Here is a 23,648-nt window from a genome sequence, read left to right as displayed (position 1 = left end):
ACATCAAGGCTGGAGTTACAATGTAAATACAGTCCAAATCCATTTTCAGGATCTGGCCCAAGCCCTGAACAAAGCAATAGGAGATTTTCCTGGAGGAGACCATTTCACTTTGGAGTCAGTTCAGGCCACAATACCCAGTTTACATGCCCAAGGCTTACATCGCGCACTTTGTAGCAACTATTTACTGAGGTCTGGGAGCAGGTTGCTTGTCTATCCTATCCACTGGACAGAATGTTTGGTACAGGAGAGTCAAATAAAGAGGAAGGAAAACAACAGCTTACAATATTGCATCAAAGAGAAGCCAGAGTGTACGCATTATATATCATACACACATCTACATTTATACAATACAGCTACTTTTTGCAATAAATGTCAATGATTTGCTGAGTGAAGCAGTCTTCAAATATCAAACATTAAATCTTTGATGCTCACCTGTCAAATAAAAATACTGGCTGCATCTCAGAATACGTTAATTATGATTTAGCATCAGTGTCAAACTGGCTGAGTGTAAATAAACTTGTGCTAAATGTTGCTGTGTTTGTTTCTCAATTCAAATTTGCAAACTGTGATTCTCTGTCAGTTTTCGTCAGTGTTAAGTCCTACCACAAGTACCAAGCTTTAACTGTGCTGGTGGTGAAATGGATTCTAATTTAAAATGGGGCAGATGCATCGAGAATACACAATGGGCACCAGGGGAATATCTAGTTTATTCCGCAAGTGAACTCAGCTGGAAATCTGTGACGTTTTTCATAAGATAAATAACAGAGGGTTACATGCTCCTCATTACGGATTCTGTGTACTCCCAATACAACATCACTAAGTAAACTTAGTTACAGACACGAAGGGGCTGTTTCTGTGTTGTATAACTCTATGACTTAAGAAAATTGTAATTCTTATCACTAGTAGCTTTTTGTGAAATGGCAGAAAACATGCAAAGAAGCCAACAAATTCATTCACTTTTTTTTAAAAAAACACTTACTTTTGTTACCCTCTTTTTAGCCCTAGAGCTCGTCAGCCAGTCTCTCATCACCTTGACAGTACAATCCATATGTGTTTATCAACATTATAAGTAAGTTATCAAACTTACTGAATGTTGAGTGGTTGAGATCTAGGCCAAAAAGCACTGCCTGTTAGAAACTTTTAAGATACTTGTTGACAATAGTCTATGAAGTAATCAAACCTTGTTTAGAAATCAAGACCAACTCTCTGAGCACTTCTTTAGGCAAGCTAAAACTAGGGTCACTGACCCGAAACGTTAACTCTGCTTCTCTCTCCACAGATGCTGCCAGACCTGCTGAGCATTTCCAGCATTTCTTGTTTTTATTTCAGATTTCCAGCATCCGCAGTATTTTGCTTTTATAAAACTTGGTCTTGCTGAGAATCTGTCACAAGGAAGAGTGAAGCTTATTCATTTGAAAGAATTAAAACAAATTCAAATTAAATCCAAATTCATGTCATCTTTAACAGAACATATTGGCTGTGGTATATGTAATAGCTGAGCATTTTGTTATACTGCCCTCTCTGTTGGGGAGGTGTAAATAAAGGTTGTTGAACAATGGCTGCTTGCACTGTGAGACCTCATGTTAGACTCAATGAATAACACTGGCCTTCCACTGACAATTCCTACTACTGTGTACCTACCACCTTTCTCTTTAAGCAATATAAAATGAAACTGCCGGGACATAAAATGACAGTGGTTTGAAGTGATTTTAGCAAACGTAACCTCCCTGAGTAAACAAGGCTATAATTAAGTTATGTCAGTTGATGCAGGACCATTGTATGGGTTTGTAATATCTAGTATTAATAAATAATGAGGTATATACGTCAATGGACCTTATAAATACAGTAAGCATTTAGTCTTTTCTGGCAAGACCTAACTAAATAAATAACTCGACAGGAAATATGTGGGAATGTGTTGCAAATGTGCATAATATCCAAAATAGAAAAATATACATTTCATAGTTTGGATGTGGCCCCTCAGTTGAACTGAAAAATTAACCTATCTTTCTCTTTCAGATCCAAAGTGACTTGCTGTATCATTCCACTCTTTTCTGTTTTTATTTCAGATTTTTGCTATTCAGTTTTTCTTCAAATCTGAAGCTTGATGGGACAAAGTGATATATTGAGACAACACTCAGGTTCATATTCATAATATTACAACAAATCACAACTCAGCAGGTGGAAGCATACCAAAAGAAAGTAGCAAAGCTGCTTCACAAACTCTCAATGAAAACGCTCAATCAACAAAAGCAGTTAACAAAACAAAATTAGTGAAATCACTCCAAATATGTTTTGAAAATGCTTCCAGTGGCCACCTTGAATTCTCACTAAACTGAGGAATTTGGCACCAAATGTAAGGTTCATAAAATAAAAACTTGAGTTATGAAACTTGAATTTTCAAGTGCGCAACAATACTCAGAGGCAAAAGCAAAATACAACAGATGCTGGAAATCTGAAATAAGAGCAGCAAACGCTGGAAATTCATGGCAGGTCTGGTAGCATCTATTGAGGGAGAAACAGAGTTAACGCCACCCCAATGAGTAGGATGGTGGCGGGGGAGTGGCGTAAAATGGAGCGGGAGTCTCTGGGAGGCTTTCCCGATCCGCTCCCGCCTCCGCCCCACTTTACGTAGGGCAGGGAGGACAAAAACGGACTGCCCGCCCCAGGCCAATCAAGGCCCTTACGTTGCCACGTAATGGCCACTTAAGGGCTTTCACATGCCTCCACGTGGATTTTACGCATGGCAAGCTGGCGTCCTGGAGCCGGGAAAAACTGCCTGGGAAAAGCCCCAGGGGTGGGCCCTGATAATCAGGCAATGGGTGCCCGATGGAGGGCCGCCCCGCTTCCCAAACCACCCCCAGGACCCAACACGCACCCCACCCCTTCCGCCCAAATGACCACCCTTGCCTCGCCGGGGCCCGACCGATTACCCCCAGCGAGGCAACTTCTTTCTACGGTCGGCTAGGCTGCAGTCCCAGCAGTGGCCACCGCTCCCGGTGGCACTGCTGGGACTAACAGCTGCTGGCCTGCTGATTGGCCGGCAGCTCAATCTGGCAGGACTTCCTCCCTCAAGCGAGTGGAAGTCCCACCTCGGAACAATTAAAACCTGGGGACCTGTAAAATGCAGGATGGATCCCCAGGCGAGGCGGAAGTGGGTTCGCCACCGACCTTTACGTTGGTGGCCAGCTCCTGTCCGCCCAACATAAAATCCAGCCCAACGTTTCAGATGGGTGATCTTTTGTAAGAAACTCTTAACTCTCCGAGAAACCTGCAATTTAAGTTCAATGGTCTGCCTCGGATCATTAATTTGTTGATCTTACCTGACAATGTTTACAACAAATTAAAGATTTTTATTTTGATTTAGTTGCAGCTGGTCCATCAGGTCTATCATATTAAGCATAAATAGTAGGGTTAAAAATTGGGAAAAGGAAGAGAAATATTTTGATGCAGTGAGTTGTTCTGATATGGAATTCACCACCTGAAAGGGCAGTGGAAGCAGATTCAATAGTAACTTTCAAAAGGGAATTGGACAAATACTTAAAAAGGAAACTTTTGCACAGCTGTGAGGAAAGAGCCGGGGAATGGAACTAATTGGTTAACTCTTTCAAAGACACAGGCTCAATGGGACAAGTGATTGCCTTCTGTGTTGTAGGATTCTATAAATGAAAAATAGAAGCACTGAACAAATAAAACCGACTCAGGGAAAAACACAAATGAAGAATCAGTTTATGCAGTATTATTTGTTATATGACTCGTGGACCTCTTGTGCCTATGTCCAATTCATCCATAGCACTTAGAGAAGGCCTGCAAATCATGAGCTGCATTCATATCCTGCCAGCCAAAGGAAAATTTCAGAGACAATTCATTCCTTCTCGCTTGTCTGGTGACAGTCGTCAAAGGAATGCGGTTATAAAGAAGGCTATCCCAATACCCAAACAGGAAGTGAAAGTGTGCCATTAAAATTAAATGATCTACAGTTTTAATAGAATTATCTGTGACAAAATACAAGAGTTAGCATGATTTTGGTGTCTTTAATTCTGTCACAGTGCATGGAAACTTTGGTGCCTTCTGTAGACAATTAGGAAAAAAATTACAGTCCAAGGGTAAGGTGGTATAGTGGTTATGTTTCTGGACTAATAATCCAAAGAACATGAGTTCAAATCTTACCAAGACAGCTTGGGAATTTGAATTTGGTTTATAGCAAAAGGAAAAAATCTGGGAATAAAAGCTGGTATCAGCAAAAATGACAATAAAGATGTTGAAATGTTGTAAAAACCGAAGTGGTTCACGAATGCCCTTAAGGGTGCTAAACCTTGCTGTCCTTATCCTGTTTGTGCATGACTCCAGTCCCACACCAATATAGGTGACTGAACCACGACTCTGATATGGCCTAATAAGTCACTCTGTTGTGGTAACTAGAGACATGTATTTACAACCTTGTGAGCGATGCCACATCCTGACAATGAATAAAATGCAAGAATACTATTTATAGATCAGCAGCAGACAGTCTCAAATTATCTATTATTTTCTACTACTTGAGCCCAAAATAGACAATAGCAAATTGACAGTGTATTTTACACCTGCTTGGTTGACTTCAATAGAAAAGTAAATTGGACGGGGTGTAAAATAGGCTGCTGGTTCCTGATTGGCTGCTATGCACTATCGTCTAAGACCAATTTCCATCCCATAATTTTCAGTTACTTTTTTGCTGTCAAATTTAAGTCCCACTTTATTACAATCCAGATCTGCTCTGTTACCAATAGCACTTTCTTCCAACATTGCGTACTTCTGCTCCAATCTCCCCCTTCCCTGCAGCCCCCATCCCAAAAACCATACTACAAGCTTTCATCACTCATGAATCGACTTCTTGTGCCCATGACTAATTCATCCATGGCACTTAGAAGACTGACAGCTCTTGGGTTCCATTCATATCCTGCCTAGTTACAGGATGAATTCAGAGCCAATTTGTTCCTTCTGTCTTTTCTGGCAACACAAGCCATAGGGATGTAGTTAAAAAGAAGGCTTCTTTCAATTATATTATTGTTAATCAATTATCCAATAATTAACCAATTATCACTAATGATGTTCTAGCCAGCCTTCCTGCCTTAACCTCCTTCAACTCATTCAAGTGCTGCAACCTGCATAAAATCCTACATTGCCAATCCCCTTTCCAAACTCCACAAGATTCTCATGCCCCAGTGAACTGACTTCAACATTCTGATCCTCACTTTCAGCACTCTACATTGCCTCACCCAGCCCTAATGCTCACCTTTCACATTAGCACCAAATTTTTGTTTCTGTCCTTCACTCCCTCTCTGGAGTACTCATTCAGCCTCTACATTCCTGCCCTCCAGAACACCTTGCCCAGTCCCTCTTCCATGGTCACCTCCTTCCATGCTTTTAAACCTTCCGCAAAACTAGAATCATAGAATGGTTACAGCATAGGAGGAGGCTATTCGGCCTGTCATGTCCATGTTGGTTCCTTGCAAGATCAATTTAGCCTTCTCTTAAACTGTGCTTTTCATTTTCCTCCAACCCCCTCCCTTTCCCATTCAGTGCCCTTTGTCCTTTTGCATCACTGTTAATTATTTTGAAACACATTCCCACTTGTGATAAATGGTACAGAAATGCAAATTTTGCTTCTTTTGTCTTTCACCGTTATCCCTTTTGTCATTTAATCATCCTGTCTTCGACCCTATCACAAACTTTCCCCTTTGTTCTTTCTTCACCCCTCCCCCTCCCCCGCACCCTCCCACCTCCATTCTGTTTCTCTGGATCTGCACTTGTTCTGATGAAAGGTCATCAACCTGAAAGGTTAACTCTATTTCTCTCTCTACAGAATCTGCATTTTCTGTTTCTATTTTAAAAATGCAAATTATTTTTCTCACAATGTTGCATCATATCATTTAGTGCCTCATTACTGAACACAGTAAACCAGCTATCATCACTACACCAGAAAACGTTTAACACTAGGTATTGGAGTTGAGAAATTAGGGAGCAGACAAATTTCTAGAACACTTTTTGCTTTATTAAATCCATGGTGAGAGGCATTACAAAATATTTAACAGACAGTGGCAAAGACATATCGGTCAAATATAACAAACTATATTATTGCTTCTCTGAGAAGCCATGCTGAACGAATTCTACGGGGACGGTGCTTCACACATTTTAGTTTCCAATATTAATGAAGGACATGTACATAAATGAATGTTCACATTCTACCATGGAATTATACTGGTTTTGGGATTTAATAAGCCCCACTCCAGTTCCTCTTGGCCCCATAAGAAAAGTTACAACAAAAAAAGTAACTTAGATTTTGAGCTTCTTCTGGTCCTGATCCATTTCAATGCTGCGCAGGTTTGGCAGAAAACTCACTGCCACTTAACACTCAAGCCACCAAGTATCAATCACCTTCAGGTAGCAATGACGTCATCAGGACCCAATTTACATGTGCTGAAAAGGACTCTGCCAACTTTGAGCATGTGTCTTTGCCATTGTCAATTCCCAGTGGCAGCAGGACAAGTAATTAACTTGGGCGATTTTAACTGCCATCCCATCTGGTTTCCACCAGACAGGTATGATTAAAACTGCCTTCTTTGCTTCTCACTGTGGGAAAGTTCTTTGCCTCTCAGTGGCCATTCAGATAGCATGAAGGGAATTAGGAACTTAATGCATGTGTATTCTCAATCCAAGACCCATGTTAGTTCGGTGTAATGTGCCACTATCTTTCCCCTGCCCTGCTCCTATTTCACTTCATTCTTATGTTTGGATAACATTTCTTTAGACCAATTGAGGAAAGTTAAATTTGGGGATAAAATTTTGAAGAAAATAATATAATTTTTGGCTTATAAACAGAAAATTCTGGCATGTTTTAAAATATTTTTATTTGAGTATTGCTGAAAATAGATACATGTTGTCGAAGCTTTTCCTCTTGCACTCATCAGGACAATCCGCAAGAATACCAATGTAAGGGAAAACAATGACTTTATACTGTATGAGTAAAGAGTGCTGATTGGTTGGCAAGTGAACTCTGATTGGTAGAGGCGTTGCCATGGTGAATGCACACGTTTACGGTGACTGACAGTGAACTGCCAAGCTTTGTTTGAAATTTAAACCAGGCAGCTTGACTCTGGCAGTTTACTGTCATTCACCATAAACTGGTGCATTCTCCATGGCAACACCTCTACCAATTACAGTTCACTTGCTAACCAATCAGCACTCTTTACTCATACAACATCAAGTTGTTGTTTTCCCTTACATTAGTATTCTTGTGGATTGTCCTGATGAGTGCAAGTCTAAAAGTTTCAACAACGCGTCTCTATTTTCAGCAATACTCATGTTCTGTACTACCAAACGACAATATTTTTATTTCATATTTTCAACATCTGCAGTATCTTGCTTTTATAGTTTTTGGCTTGTTTGAACATGTGACTTTTTCCATCAGATGAAACTATTTGCGGGGCAACAATACACTGCTCAAGTTACATTTCAGTGCCGTTAATCTCACATTTAATGAAGAGGGTTGGGGAAAGATTGCCATTGTCTGCCTGCAGGTTTAACATCATACAAATGATATAGTGGATGTGTCTCCCTAATGCTTGTGTTTTCTACTAAAGACAAAAACGTGGCTGTAAATGCTTCTGTGACTTGGTCATTGCTGCCAATAAAAGGGGATTAGCACAACTGATTTGCCATAAAATGATGAATTAATTGAAATTGGATTTTCTTTTGGTCTATTGCAAATTGACTTTTGACACAAACATCCCCCTGAGTCTCACAACCTGGGTCATGGCCCAAGTTTAACTTTCAAATGGATTTCAGTGTTACTCTGCCTGCATTGTTCCATTCAAAAATAAAGAATAAATGGCTAAATATTAATTTACTGGTGATCTAGTTTTCTTCATTTAAGGAAAGTTCACATTTTTAAAGAAAAACAAACATTTGTCTCTACCACTGTATATGGAGATAAAATTAAACAGCTGTAGGAATTTATAAGGATTTTCTGCCCAGCAAGAATTAATCCTGAAATTGTTGAGGTAATTTTAATGCTCTTGTAATTTTTTAAAGTATTTTCTACTCTTCTTACGCTAGGCTATTTCAACTTTCAGATCTTAGGTCAATTTCATGGGTAACTCTCAATTCCTAATACCTTTGTGAATATCTATATTAGCTCCAAGATCTATGCAGGCATCCTGTAATGCACCTGGGATAACAAACAATAAACCCCATTGTTAATTGCTTCTTGTTACTGGATTTATTCTATGCCTTCAAAGGAATCTCTTGCATTTTAATAAGTGAATACATCACTACTTCAGACCCTTTTTAATCTTAAGAACATCAATTGAATTAAGTTAACAAGAGACAAGCACACAATTAAGTAACAAATCATCAATGGAACTATATCTGCAGTAAAACGTCTAATTTAACTTCTGAAGTGGGCAAAATAATGAAAAGATTGTTGTTCTAATAAGTAGGAGGCGAGTAACTCATTTCCTGACTGCCCAAAGTCTGTCAACCATCTACAAGGCACAAGTCAGGAATACTCTCCACTTGCCTGGATGAGTGCAGCTCCAACAACACTCAAGAAGCTCGACACCATCCACAAGGCAGCCTGCTTGATTGGCGCCCCAACCACCACCTTAAATATTCACTCCCTCCACCACCTATGCACAGTGGCAGCACTGCGCGCCATCTACAAGATGCACTGCAGCAACTCACCAAGGCTCCTTCAACAGCACCTTCCAAACCCATGACCTCTACCACCTAGAAGGACAAGGGCAGGAGATGCATGGGACACCACCACCTGCACGTTCCTCCCCTGGCTTGGAACTACACCTGGAGTACTGTGTACAATTCTGGTCACCATATGATAAAAAAGATACAGAGGCACTGGAGAGAGTGCAAAAATGATTTACAAGGATGATACCAGAAATACAAAGGTATGTATGAACAGGAGAGGATGAACAGGTTGTCTCTCTTTTCTGTTGAAAAGCAAAAGCTGAATGCTGACCTAACAAAGGTATTTAAAATTATGAAATGTTTTGATAGAGTAGACACAGAGCGAGTGTTTCCACTTGTGGGGAAGAACAAAATTAGAGGCCATCAATATAAGGTAGTCACCAAACAAAAATCAAATAGAGAATTCAGAAGAAACTTCTTTACCAACAGAATGTTGGGAATGTGGAACTCACTACCACAGGGAGTAGTTGAGGCTAATAGTACAGATGCATTTAAGGGGAGGGTAGATAAGCACGAGGGAGAGGGAGTAGAGGGTTACTCTGATAGATTTAGATGAGGAAAGACTGGAGGAGGCTCAAGTGGAGCAAAAATGCCAGTATGGACTAGTTGGACCGAATGGTCTGTCTCTGTGCTGTGTATCCTACATCCTGTTCATTTTTCAAATGCAGTAGCCACCACTCAGAGCCTTCATAAATTATTTTCTGAAGATGCAGATATTGAATATAAAAATCTGATTTTCAGTCCCTCTCTTAGCACTGACTGATCTTCGTTTTTCAATGCAACTATCTCAACTGGCTAAGTTTTCACCATTTCTCAATGTGATGATAATATTCAGGATTGGGTGGCATTATTGCTGGGTTAAAGAGAGAGAAAAAAACAGCTCCCCTAATTGCTTTGCAAGTAAAGGTACTGTCTAGGGTGGTTCTGAGCCTTGCATACAGAACGTCCCATGTTCGATCCCTTGTCTATGCTACGTTACCGGGGCTACAGCTGAGGCACTATAATTAGCTTCAGCCAGGAGAAAGCTCAGCCAGGATTTGCAGCTCCTGATCGTTATCTGGTGACCTCTGCTGAAATGCGTACGTGGATGACATCAGGTGCGAAGATCATTAGACTGGCCATCATTATCCTCCAACATCGGAAAGCCTGAGGGGAATCACATTCCCAGATTACATGTGAAGAAAGTAACAAAATACTATGTAGGGTCTTGAATCACAACACTTGGCAGACACCATAGGAACTTATCCAAATATCATTGCTTCTGGTGAATGTTAATTATATATCAATTGTGTTTAATCATATGCAGGTGGAGGGCATTAATTGGCGTTTCACTTGAGCACATAGAAAGAGACACTTATTGAAACTGGTGGATTGAGTTATGAGGTGTTTGCTTGTAATGTTTCACTCTGTAAATAAATGTTAGACTGAGTAAAGATTGGCTCCAGTATCATCCTTCACCAATTGGCTTTCCAGAATAGAACAGCAAATTACATTATTTATTTTCCTGATGTCACCAGGACCATCCCTCATTTGACCAGTTGCTACTACCCGAGGTCTTCAATCCATCATGATCAGATGGCTGGACTATATCGCAAACAATGAAGTCCTCAACAGAGCCAATCTGCCCAGCATTGAATGCATTTTCTTACAATGTCAATTGCACTGGGCGGGACATGTGTCACACATGGAGGATTCCAGAATGTCAAAAGCAGTGCTTTATGGTGAACTATGCTCCAAGAGGTGAGATCAAGGCACACCTTGCAAATGCTTCAAGGAGAAGCTGAAAAGACAGCTCTCCCTGGCTGACATTGACCAATGGGCGTGGGAGCCGGAGGCTGCCGACAGAGGCAGTTGGTGCACAATAACCAGCAAAGCAGCCTACAAGCACAAAACACAAAACAAACAGACGTGAGACTGCTGAAGAAACGTGCAGACGATGGAAGGAGTCTGCTTATACCAGAGCCCCTCCAAACCAGGAGTTCTTCTGCCCCAGCTGCTCAAGAACCTACAGATCAAGAAATGGCCTTTTCAGTCACCAATGATCATGCCAAGGACCAGAGAGACAAGTCTTCCCATGATCTTCACTTATGAAGAATCTGCCATCACCACCAGCCCAGGAACAGTGCAGGGCCTCTTGATACCCTAAACTGACAGGTGTCTGCATGACCTCATCCCCTGGTTCCACGAGAATTACCTTACGGCATTGTAAAACATTCCAGGGTGCCTCACGAGAGCATTAGCCACATTAGGAAATATTAGGACAGGTGATCAAAAACTTGGTTGAAGAAGAACATAAATCAGATAAGATGCTATGTTCTGGAGATACCTTTGGTTTACCCAAGACTCCCAGGTATTTATTGCATTTATTCATTCATGAGATGTGGGCTCCACATGCAAGACCAGCAATTATTTCCCATCCCCAATTGCCCATTGAGAAGATTGTTTTTCCAAAAATACACTTTATTCATAAAAATTTGCAAAAATACATGACAAAACAGTTCAAATTTCACATTTTGGAAAGTACAATAGGGATTAGATTTCTTCGATACAGAAACAAGAGCTGCCTCGCAATTCTTGCCATTCCATTTTATATGCAATGTATATCTACATTACATAGTAAAAAACATTTTGGTGCATACAGCCCGAGGGGTTTTACAAAGGTTCCAGATCCTTGGTAAACTATGGTGGGGGGACCTTACACAGTGGTCTTTCCCCATTGAGCCTTTGTGGTGGCTGCCCCAAGTTTTAGTCAATCCCTCAAGGTCCTGGACCTTGAAATGAGCCAGTCTGCAACTGTCGTGGACAACTCTTTGCTCTGGAAGACCAACAGGTTTCGGGCGTCCTTCACCAAGTTGATGGTCCTCCAGCAAACAGTTGATATTTATCTCAGTGTGCGTCCCTGGAAATAGCCCACAGAGCACAGACTCCTGTGTTATAGAGCTGCTCGGGATAACCTCGACAAAAACCACTGCATCTCTTTCCACACCTGCTTTGCAAAGGCACATTCCAGAAGGAGGTGGATGACAGTCTCTTCCCCATCACAGCCACCTCGAGGGCAGCGTGCGGAGGTGGTGAGATTCCGGGCATGCAGGAAGGAACTGAGGGAAAGGGCCCTTCTCACCACCAGCCAAGCTATGTCTTGGTGCTTGTTTGAAAGTTCTGGTGAAGAGACATTCTGTCAAATGACTTTGACAGTCTGCTCAGGGAACCATCCGACAGGATCCACCTTCCCCTTTTCCCGTAGGGCCTTGAGGACATTCCATGCAGACCACTGCCCGATGGACTCGTGGTCAAAGGTGTTTTTCTGCATAAACATTTCCACGAAGGATAAGTGGTATGGCACGGTCCAACTGAATGGAGAATTCCGTGGCAATGTGGCCAGATCCATCCTTCACAACACTGGAGACAGATAGAACCTCAGCCCTTGAGAAGGTGGTGGTTGTGAGCTGCCTTCTTGACAACTGAGTGGGTTGCAAGGCCATTTCAGTCAAGCACATCACTGTGGGTCTGGAATCACATGGAGGTCAGACCGAGTAAGGACTGCAGATTTCCTTCCCGAAAGGACATTAGTGAATCAATTAGGTTTTTACAATAATCCGCTGGTTTCATGGTCATCATTATTGAGACTAGCTTTTGACTGCAGATTTATTTAATTAACTGAATTCAATTTCCCCAGCTGCAGTGGTGGAAGTTGAACTCATATCTCCAGATCATTAGTCCAGGCCTCTGGATTACTAGTCTAGTAACATAACTACTATGCTGCCATTCCCATACCATTAGAGATTAAGCGCGCTGAAGTTATTATTTTTTTTAAATTCATTCAGGGATGTGGGCGTCACTGGCTAGGCCAGCATTTATTGCCCATCCCTAATTGCCCTTGAGAAGGTGGTGGTGAGCTGCCTTCTTGAACCGCTGCAGTCCATTTGGGGTAGGTACACCCACAGTGCTGTTAGGAAGGGAGTTCCAGGATTTTGACCCAGCGACAGTGAAGGAACGGCGATATAGTTCCAAGTCAGGATGGTGTGTGACTTGGAGGGGAACTTGCAGGTGGTGGTGTTTCCATGCATTTGCTGCCCTTGTCCGTCTAGTTGGTAGAGGTCGCGGGTTTGGAAGGTGCTGTCTAAGAACCCTTGGTGCATTGCTGCAGTGCATCTTGGAGATGGTACACACTGCTTCCACTGTGTGTCGGTGGTGGAGGGAGTGAATGTTTGTAGATGGGTTGCCAATCAAGCGGGCTGCTTTGTCCTGGATGGTGTCGAGCTTCTTGAGTGTTGTTGGAGCTGCACCCATCCAGTCAAGTGGAGAGTATTCCATCACACTCCTGACTTGTGCCTTGTAGATGGTGGACAGGCTTTGGGAAGTCAGGAGGTGAGTTACTCGCCTCAGGATTCCTAGCCTCTGACCTGCTCTTGTAGCCACAGTATTTATATGGCTACTCCAGTTCAGTTTCTGGTCAATGGTAGCCCCTAGGATGTTGATAGTGGGGTATCCAGTGATGGTAATGTCGTTGAATGTCAAGGGGAGATGGTTAGATTCTCTTTTGTTGGAGATGGTCATTTCCTGGCACTTGTGTGATGCAAATGTTACTTGCCACTTATCAGCCCAAGCCTGGATATTGTCCAGGTCTTGCTGTATTTCTAGATGGATTGCTTCAGTATCTCAGGAGTCACAAATGGTGCTGAACATTGTGCAACCATCAGCGAACATCTCCACTTCTGACCTTATGATTGAAGGAAGGTCATTGATGAAGCAACTGAAGATGGTTGGGCCTAGGACACTACCCTGAGGAACTCCTGCAGTGATGTCCTGGAGCTCAGATGATTGACCTCCAACAACCACAACCATCTTCCTTTGCGCTGGGTATGACTCCAGCCAGCGGAGGGTTTCCCCCCTGATTCCCATTGACCTCAGTTTTGCTAGGGCTCCTTGATGCCATGCTCAGTCAAATACTGCCTTGATGTCACAATGCACTAGCTTTAACAGAGACTTTGGGCCTGATTTTAACTCTGTATAAGGGGGTGGATTTTGAATGAGTTAAAATCACAACCTATGAATGGATTTTGTATCCAAATTGGACAATGTTCACCTTCAATTGTTCTCAGAGAAGAGAAGGTTAAGGGGAGATTTAATAGAGGTGTTTAATGTCACGAAGGGTTTTGAAAGCATAAATAAGGAGAAACAGTTTCTACTGGCAGAAGGGTCAGCAACCAGATAACACAGATATAAGGCAAATGGCAAAAGAACCAAAAGGGAGATGAGAAGATTTTTTTTATGCAGTGAGTTTTAATGATCTGGAATGCACTGGTGGAAAGGGTGATGGAAGCAGATGCAAAATTAAGCTTCAAAACGGAATTGGATAAATACTCAAAAGGAGAAAATTGCAGGGCCATGGCGAAATAGTAGGGAAGCAAAACTAATTGGACAGCTCTTAGAAGAGCTGACACAAGCACGATGGATGAAATGGTCTCCTTCTCTGGTTCTGTGTTACCAGATTAATTGTAAAATACTATTGTCCTGTTTTAAAATTCACATCCTTTTCCTCAAATGCCTCTCTATCTCTATAATCTCCTCCAGCCCCTCCAAGATATCTGCGCTCCTCTAATTCTGGCCTCTTGAGCACGCCTGATTTTAATCGCTGCACCATTGGTAGCCATGCCTTCCACTGCCAAAGCCATAAGGGTCTGGAACTCCCGCTCTAAACCTCTCCATCTCTCTACCTCCTTTAAGCAGCTCCTTAAAACTGTTCTCTTTGACCAAGCTTTTGGTCATCTGCCCTAATACCTCCCATTTTGCTTCATAACACTCCCTTGAAGTGTCTTGGGATATTTTATTACATTAAAAGGTGCTATATAAAGAGGTGTTGGGGTTATGGAGCCCCTGCTCGGCTTGCATTCATGGAGCCAAATAAAAAACAAACAGATAATTCAAATAAAACTATAGCAAATAAGCACTTGTACGTGCCCAAAAAAATATGCTTGTCCTTTCCAAATCAATGCTTGAAGAAACTGCTCAAAACCATGGACAAATGAATTAGTTATCACACAGGAATAAGAATAGGGAACATGAGGAGCTACTTCGATCATATCAGCACATTAAAAAAAAGAGACAATTCCCAGAACCAAACAAGGTTAGGCAAATTCCTGCATCTGTAACGAATGAGGTATTGTCGGGCCACCAGTGCCAGTACAACCGTATTCCAGCAGGAATTGCCACCTTTAGGAGAGATAGAAAACTGGGAATGGGGAAAAGAGACAAAAAGAAGAAACAAATAAAACAGCTCCTGAAAAATGATACTCAGAAGAAAATGAATGGAGCTGTCCTGTAGACTAGACAAGTATTTAATTTGACACATTTTTAATAAAGTGCAATTAGAACTAGCTAGTTACATTAGCTTTCATTTGGGTGTCTGATCTGGTGGTGAACTGGTCTCATCTACCAGGGAAATGAATTCAATCTCTGAGGGAGTGTGGAGCGGATTGGGGGGTAATGTGCAACTATAGTTTCTCATATTGCCATTCCATGACAATAGACTTGGTACAGATGAAACGAGCAAAAATATATTTGTACAAATACTGCTTACAGAAACCGTGCATGGGGAGCTGCAGGAGAGAAGCTGAAGGAGGGAAGATCTCCCATATCCTATATTGCTAGCTTTCCCAAGGAAAATAAATATTGTCCTTGGGTAATCAAACTCCAGCTATCACTTACCTGCCCTGTTGAGTGGCACCACTCGGTGAGAAAATGACTGCACAATCAATCCTTCACCATCAATCAAATTCGGAGAATAGAACATTTGATCAGACAGCAGCAAGTTCTCTTCTCATTGTGGAGCAACAGGGAGGTCACAAGAGGCTGTGTCTCAGATGGATTTAAAGCCGAGTGTGAGAAAGGATTTAGCTGGATCAGCTCCTCTACAATGGCAAGATGCCTCACCCACCAAAAAATTCAACAACTGTCACACCTCGCAGCACAAGCAAGATCATTATCTCATCTGGAAATTATATCTCTAGAACCCAGCAATACTTTGTAGAATTGAGCATGAGTCAAACCAACTGGAACTCTCCCTCCACTCCCCAACAGTCTATGGAGTCCTCTCTTCACCATGTGTAATACACATAACTGCATTATCAAAGAACAGGCGAAAAAACTCAAGAAAATTTGTAAATGGGGTTTAAGCTGTCTGTTGAGGGAAGAGGAGTAGGGAGAAGCATGAAGACAGACCCTAAATATCAACATGCACATCCAAATGAATGAAGGTTAATGCAAGAACACATCCCACACCGCACCCAAGCTCCACAAATGTCATCCCTCCGTACCAGATAACTTCTGATAATGATGTGGTTAAACGGGTGCCCTTCCACACATATTCTGGTCATGTTCCTGCATTCAATTAGCTACAAAAACATACATTCCACCTGCCCCCTCAATGGCCAAGTGTAGACCTCTCCACTATACAAGGCCGAGTTCCCAAACGGAATGAGTGATGTTTGGCTTAGGACTGCAGAAATCCGAAGCAGCCTGGCACACATTCTTGGAAGTTCATTCAGTCCTTGCTGTACAGCAACTTAAAATGAAGAGTCCATCTGACATGAACAGTGGGAACTGCGATCTCCCCCACCTCCATTCCCACATTCAATTAATCCCCAGGGAGCAAGAGCAAGCTTGTTACACCAACTCCTTCACTCACATTGCTCCCAGCACAATCAGCCTGATAAACGTGCTGTTTCAATCCATTCCTCCTGCAAGCACCAATCAAAATGGCTTTATAAAATATATACATGTGTGAATGTACAATTTGAGAATTAAATTTATTAAAAAATCTATGGGGAAAAAAAGCTGCAAGATTAGAATAAACAAACCATAATGCATTGTGCTTCCTTTTCACCTCAGGAATCTCTGCTTGTCAATACTAATGACAATGTCAGTATGTACATGAAAAATGCAGTCTGACAAATAGCCTTAGGAGACTATTATCATCAACTCTTTGAAGCTTCTAAGGCAGGATTGTAATATCATGGTTTCCATGTGTACGACAGTGATAAGTGGAGACCTGCATCTGGCCAATCAGGTGTCAACTTTTCATCAGATGATCCAAACATTGGACAAAAGTCACTCCCATGGTCACCTTTGATTAAATGCTCTTTAAGATGAGTAACTTTAGATATTAGTTTATTTTTTTTCATACTCAGACATTTATGTTGTACTACACTGAAAATGTGTTCATTCTTGGGCACGTTAAATAATTTTATTTTTAAATTGGGAATCCTAAAAGACAGGTCCAGGGTCCTTCTGCAGGACACCACTATCAATAAAGAGCAAAAGAGAAGTTGAGGTTAACTCAAGAAATAGTGATTTGGTGATGTCGAGCTTGACTTTTAAATGCCTAAAGTAAGGAAAGACTGAGGGCACTAAAATGTTCCAACATTTTGGGGTCCTGCAAAAGAATGAGATTGTTTGAGCAATGGAACTGAGGGAGTTGCTCTTTCGGACAGCTGGTGTGGACATGATGGGCCGAATGGCCTCCTTCTGCACTGTAACAATTATGTGATCCTGTGATTCTGAGCAAATGAATTAGAGTTGGTGCAGGGTGCCAATAACTTGTGCTGCAGTGTTGGGAGGGGGAGTCACTTTTGCAAGGTAATGATTTTCCCAAAATGATGATTACTTCATGTTAGGCAAGGTGTCTGGGGAAAGCACTTCCCTTTTTTGTAACTCATTCTCAGGTTGTGGGCATTGTTGGCAAGATTGGCATTTATTGCTCATCTCTAGTTACCCAATAGCAGTCTGATACAACTGAGTGGTTTTCTAGGCCACTTCAGATGGCAGTTAAGCATCAACCACATTGATGTGGGACTTATAGGCCAGACAGCGTAGATTTGAAAGTTTCTTTCCCAAAGGACATTAGTGAACGAGATGAATTTTTTTGACAGTCCAACAGCATTGTTGTCACATCTTACTGATACCAGCTTTTAATGTCCAGATTTTTTTAAAAACTGAATTCAAATTCGCAAACCTCTACGACAGGACTTCATTTTCACTGGATTGTTCGTCCAAGTCTCTGGGTTACTGGCACAGTAACATTACATATTATACTGTGACACCCACTATATAAAGACAAAAAAATTTAGTGGTGAGTCGGCCCATTCTCAGACTTATTCTCATAATCAGTTATAGAGTAGCATTGACAGGGGCTTGGAACAGATTGAACACCCAATTTACGTTGGCAGATGCAATGAGATGGTCTAATCAAGGGTTACGGCTAACTGAAAAATGAAGGAGGGAAGGGAAAGAAAAGACATTTTACTATACTAGTCAACCGTATTATTAAAGATAACACAGAACCATGGTTAAAGCCCACAGCAAATGGATGACTTTAAGTTATTTACAACTGAATTAAACAATACTTTGTCTTGGTTTATGGATTGGAATTCATTGTTTAAACAGTGGTGTGATTATTTTTTCCTTGGGGACTTAAGAGGAATAATTCAGACTACAGAATATATGATAAAATATGCGAAAATGTTTTCAAATCCATGGTATCGTAATATAATCCATTATTGCCACATTCTTTTTATATTTCCTATCATATATCCACTGTCTTTTCCTAACACTGCCCCTTAATCTTCATTTAATATATGCATAACACATATTTGAATGTTAAATATAACATGTAAGTGCCAAATTAAATTGCAACCATTGCACGTGAAGTACAGCCATAGGACTGACTGGCACTTACCACTGATATACTGATTATCACTGAATTTCAGCAAAAAAAATGGCAACAGTTAATTTCTAGTAATTTTCAATTTTGATTGTCCGTATCTTTCAGTGGTTATTTCAAGCATTGAATTAGTACATTTCTGGGACTTTATGCAATGTGCCTCCTTTCCAGTTTCATAGGATTAGTCTTGTGCTGTTATCAAGGACGTCTTCACCAAAGACTTTTTAAGGTTGTTGAGTCCAGGCATTTTGTCAAATTCCAAGTATTAGGTTAACAGGTATTTTCAAGTTTAACTGTTTAATACATTCCTTGGTTACTTGTTGTCAATGGAGTTGTTACCTGGGTCAGTGCCATAACATGCATATAAATTATCCAATTGATCTCTGGTACCTTTGGCAATATTTATGCATAGAGAAACCAGCCACATACATGTTGGCTGCAGTCCAAAAAATGCTGTGAAATCATTTTGAACTGAATTAGCCTGCCCCATGTTTCTTTAATAGCCATATCTAATTCTTTTAAAATGTTATTCCAGCGGGTTACAGAGGTTTCTCCATCTAAATCATATTTTCACATAATCCTGACTGTTCCCAACGCGATTATCTGAAAACCCAGTTGGGTTTCGCTGTGATATTTCTGAGAACTTAACTGTTTCATTAGAGACAGTAGCTTCTTGATGTTTACCTGACTATTTTGAAGCTCAAGACTTGACAGCAGAGAATTTAATTGCAATTCAGGAAACCGTCTCAGTAAACAAATTACTCACAAATGTAATTTTTAGATTATTCCACGGGAATCCAATTTTCAAAGCTTTTACAGCTGAGAACAAAAGGAACAAAAATGTCCCTTCTTAAAGAACTCAAGGTTTACCCCTAGTAACAAGAAAAGCCCAAATTCTATGGAAATTAAATTCACTTAAAAAGAAATAATTTGGGCACTATAATTGCCTTGCATACATCTGAGGAAGAGGATTTTGTTTGAAGAAAATGAATCAGGTAGGGTTCCCACTCATTATCACTACCCAGTGACCTGTACAGGAAAGTGTGCCTGTATGGTTATTGGATAAGGAAAAGATCAGGCTTTATTGCAATGCCTCCCTGTGTCAAATAGCCTGCCAGCCTATGGAATCATACACTAGCACTTTTAGGAGAGGAGGTAAAAATGTCAAAAATCCCAAAAAATCAGCACAGGATCACAAATTCACTAATATAGTCAATGTATTGCATATAGCATGTATTTCCTGTAAGTGTCACATGAACCTCCTGCTACACTTTCCCCCGATAGATTCTATGTTGTAAAATAACCTGCCTTCCTACTCACTGTGAGCAATGCCACAGGTGATATGTTGTGCAACTTTAGCAGCCGTGGGCTGAATTTTCGTAATATCGCCCGGACTAGTTCCGGGTCCCAACCCCGCACAGGCCAGAGATGCATTGACAGTTGCAGTCTTCCAGGGAGGTGGCCCAAATAACAGGCCGCCTCCACTTTCACCATCCAATTAAGGGCAGCAGGCAGGCTCACAAGGCAAGAGGTGCAATAGGAGAGCACCAACACTGGACGAACAGCAGCCCACTGAAGCAGTAAGAAGAGCATGAGGGTGACCCAAAATAAAGGAGCCCTCGGAAGCCTTATTAATATGCAGATATGTGGAGGTCACGCAGCTCATAGGGCTGGTGAAATAACATACCGATGGCTCTATACTGTGCTGCCGTGAGGCTGCCCAAGCTGCCGCCAGCCTCCCGACTCAGCGGGGGCCAGTCTGATGCAGGGACAATCATGGTAGCGTCCTCAACCTACCCCAAGTGGGGCCCTAATTAGACTAATTGGAGAGCTGGTACCATGATGACCCCCACCTCCAGCAAAAGTGCTTAGATGCGGGAACGCATCAGTGAGCCAGTCCAATGCACTACCTTCTAAATTTGCTCCCAGTACCATCTCGAAACCTGCCTCTGTGGGGCCGGGAAAACTCAGCCCCATGGGTCAAGATTCAGGTGGCGCTTGTCTACGCAGCTATCTTAGTGCAGAACTGCAAAAGCTTTATGAATCCACAGCGTGCATATTCAGCAAAACATCCTTGGCTCAGCACTAAAATCTAACAACCGTGAAGGTATATTTGATGTTTTCTTTACACAGCATTGTGATGTGAGCATTGCTGGCAACGATCATGCTTGGGCACATCCTGACCTGAACAGCTCAATTTTTTTTTTGTTTCGGTATGTGGGTGGCACTGGCTAGGCCAGCATTTATTGTCCCTCCCTAATTTGCCTTGAGAAGGTAGTGGTGAGCTGCCTTTGTGAACCACTGCAGACTATCTGATGCAAGAATTTACACCCACAATGCTATTAAGAAGGGAGTTCCAGGTCTTTGATCCAGTGACAGTGAAGGAATGGCGATATAGTTCCATTTCAGGATGGTGTGTGGCTTGGAGGGGAACTTGCAGGCGGTGGTGTTCCCATGCGTCTGCTGCCCTTGTACTTCTAGGTGGTAGAGGTCACGGGTTTGGAAGGTGCTGTTTAAGGAGCCTTGGTGCATTGCCACAGTGCATCTTATGGATGGTACACACTGCTGGCACTGTGCATCAATGGTGGAGGGAGTAAATGTTTAAGGTGGCGGGTGGGGTGCTGATCAAGTGGGCTGCTTTACCCTGGATGATGCCGAACTTCTTGAGTGTTGTTGGTGCAATGAGCTGCCACCATATAATGAGTTCTTTTATCTTGTCTGATGCAACATAAATGAGATGCGTGGAGTCCAGTTGGTTAATGATCTTCAAAACAGGTTTATTACAGCTAAACTATTATACAGCACAGAGCTAACTATTTACAGAACCTTACTCTGAGTGTTACAATTGCAGAGTGACTTAGGCATTGATTCGCATGACCACGTCCTGGTACTTAATTCATTGATATACCAAGATCTTAAAGGGACATCACTCTTAAAAGCAATCATACAACATCCCCTTTCTTTCCAAAGATGAGGCACATACGCTAAAATTATTTACACATGGCTAGACATTGTAAAATTTACAAATATAGAGGCCCAAGAGTCCAGATATCATTTTGCTGGTTTGACAGCTCTTGCTTGGAGAATTTTTGTATCAGCTGTTGCTGTTTTTTCTGAGGTTTCTCCCTCTCTGCATTCAGTTTCTGTTGCTCTGCCTTCAACCTGGTAAAATACTCTGTTGCTTTTCTCAAGATGACCACCTTTGAGGCCTTGTCATTCTTGGAAAGTACTGGTACCTCATCTCGAAGAGCCAACAATGCTTCAACCCATTCGTCCTCTGCCTCTTTAGAACATTGTGTGCCCTTCGCCTCTCTTCATCCTCTGCATATGAAGACCTGGGGCTCAAGGTTGAGGACTTGTTGGGGGAGGAGGACTTGGCCTCATGGAGGTACTGTCCATTTTGGTTTGTTGTGGTACTGGCAGTTCTCTAGAGAGCAGAAGTGAAGGCGTGACATATTTGTGCTGTTGCTGGGTTTCCAGACTGCACAGTTTGATGCTGGTCATAGTCTGCGAGTGGGTTCCAGTCCATGGAGATTTTCCCTTGGCAATGCTCTCATGGATAGTTATGATATTGAGCTCCTTACATGATGATAGCCCTGTCACTGCTGGTCCACTTATGTCTACTAGGTAGAACATTTGTGGTTTCCATGCAGACTTGTCATAGATGCAATACATTGTCAGTGTGCCACTGCAAAGGATTGGTGACCCATTGTATGCAAATAACTTGGCAGTTGTCAGTTGTATCATTGATCTCCAATGACTCCAGTACATATATTTGAGGATTTGGACTGGTAGGATATTTGCACTAGTGCCGGTGTCAATTTCGACCTTGAGTGTATGTTTGCCAGCTTTCTTTGGGCACGTGATGTTAATAGTGGCAAAAGCTTCTAGTTGTTTGAATTCATCAACATGATGCATCAGGTTCACAATGAGGAATGCCTGTTCGTCTTCTTGCTGAGAATTACTTCTCTCTGGGTCTTGTCTCAGGTCTGTTTCGCCAGTGACTTTGTGTATCAGCTTGCAGGTCTCTGGCACCCTCCTTGCTGCTGTTGCCCTGTTGCTGCACCAGTCATCTGTTTGTTTGTGTCCTGTGACTTCTGGCTGCATCTTTGGAGCCCAGTGTCCTTTTGCACCGCACACCTTGCACAGGTCTCGAAATGCAGAACAATTTCACCATGAGTGCGACAAACTGCACTTACCCCACAGCTTGCTTGCTTTTTTCGACCTGGTTATTACGCCAATACTGTTGGCTGCACGTACTGCTTGCAGGTGCTGTTGTCCAGCTACAGTGGCTTCGTATATCCTGCCATCTTCCAGCAGTGCATCAATGCTGTGAGCTTTCTTTGTCTGCAAGAGGTCTTTATGAAACACTTCAATGGGTGTAGATACAATCGCCAGCTTCATTATTGGTCTGACAGCTCAGTTTCTGAGAGATTGTATTCATTGCCTTTACTACGGCATCTACTAACAAACTGGTCTATTGATTTCTGTGGCTGTTGGCTGTAGGACATCAATTCCAGGCGGTGAATTCTAAAATTCACTCTCAATCGGAGCTAATCTTCTAGCACTTTTCATTACTTTGCAGGATCTTTCTGGTCCTCTTCAGATAATTCCGATGTGTTGATTCTGTGTAATCCCTCATTTACGACTGCTATTAATATTTTTGCAGCCTGTTTTTCTGTTTCTGCCATCCTTTGTTCTGTAAAGCATAACTGCATTCTTTGTTTGAACAGTTGGAACTTGGATAGGATATCCAAGGCCTTCCAGTTCATGCTGGGAAATTTGGTATCCATCTTTCCGCTGTTCTTTTGTTTAACACTTGCTTTAAGAGTTGGTTCTATGACTCTGCACTGTTTCCCCTTTAAGAAACTGTTATTTAAACTAGCTGCTTTGATTGACAGGAGCAGGTGCTTGCTAGTGCTGTGTATTTATCTTGCTTCTAGCACTTAAGCCTGTTCTGTTTACAGAGCTGTCTAATAGGCAACTCAATTGCCTTTTTTTAAAAAAACAGATTTTTTTTTTACATCTCTTAAGCTGGTCTGTTTACACAGCTGTTCACTAGGCAGTTCAACGGCTTTTTTTTTAGAGTTTATTTATGTTCTTCATGCTCCAGTGATTTTAATGGAAATTTTTTACTGTGGCTTCCTGAATGGAAGCTCTTATTCATGCTCGAGTAGTTTAAACTCAG

The sequence above is a fragment of the Heterodontus francisci genome, chromosome 31 (genome assembly GCF_036365525.1).
Source record: "Heterodontus francisci isolate sHetFra1 chromosome 31, sHetFra1.hap1, whole genome shotgun sequence".
NCBI classification, from domain to species: domain Eukaryota; kingdom Metazoa; phylum Chordata; class Chondrichthyes; order Heterodontiformes; family Heterodontidae; genus Heterodontus; species Heterodontus francisci.
This window is presented reverse-complemented; position numbering follows the sequence as displayed.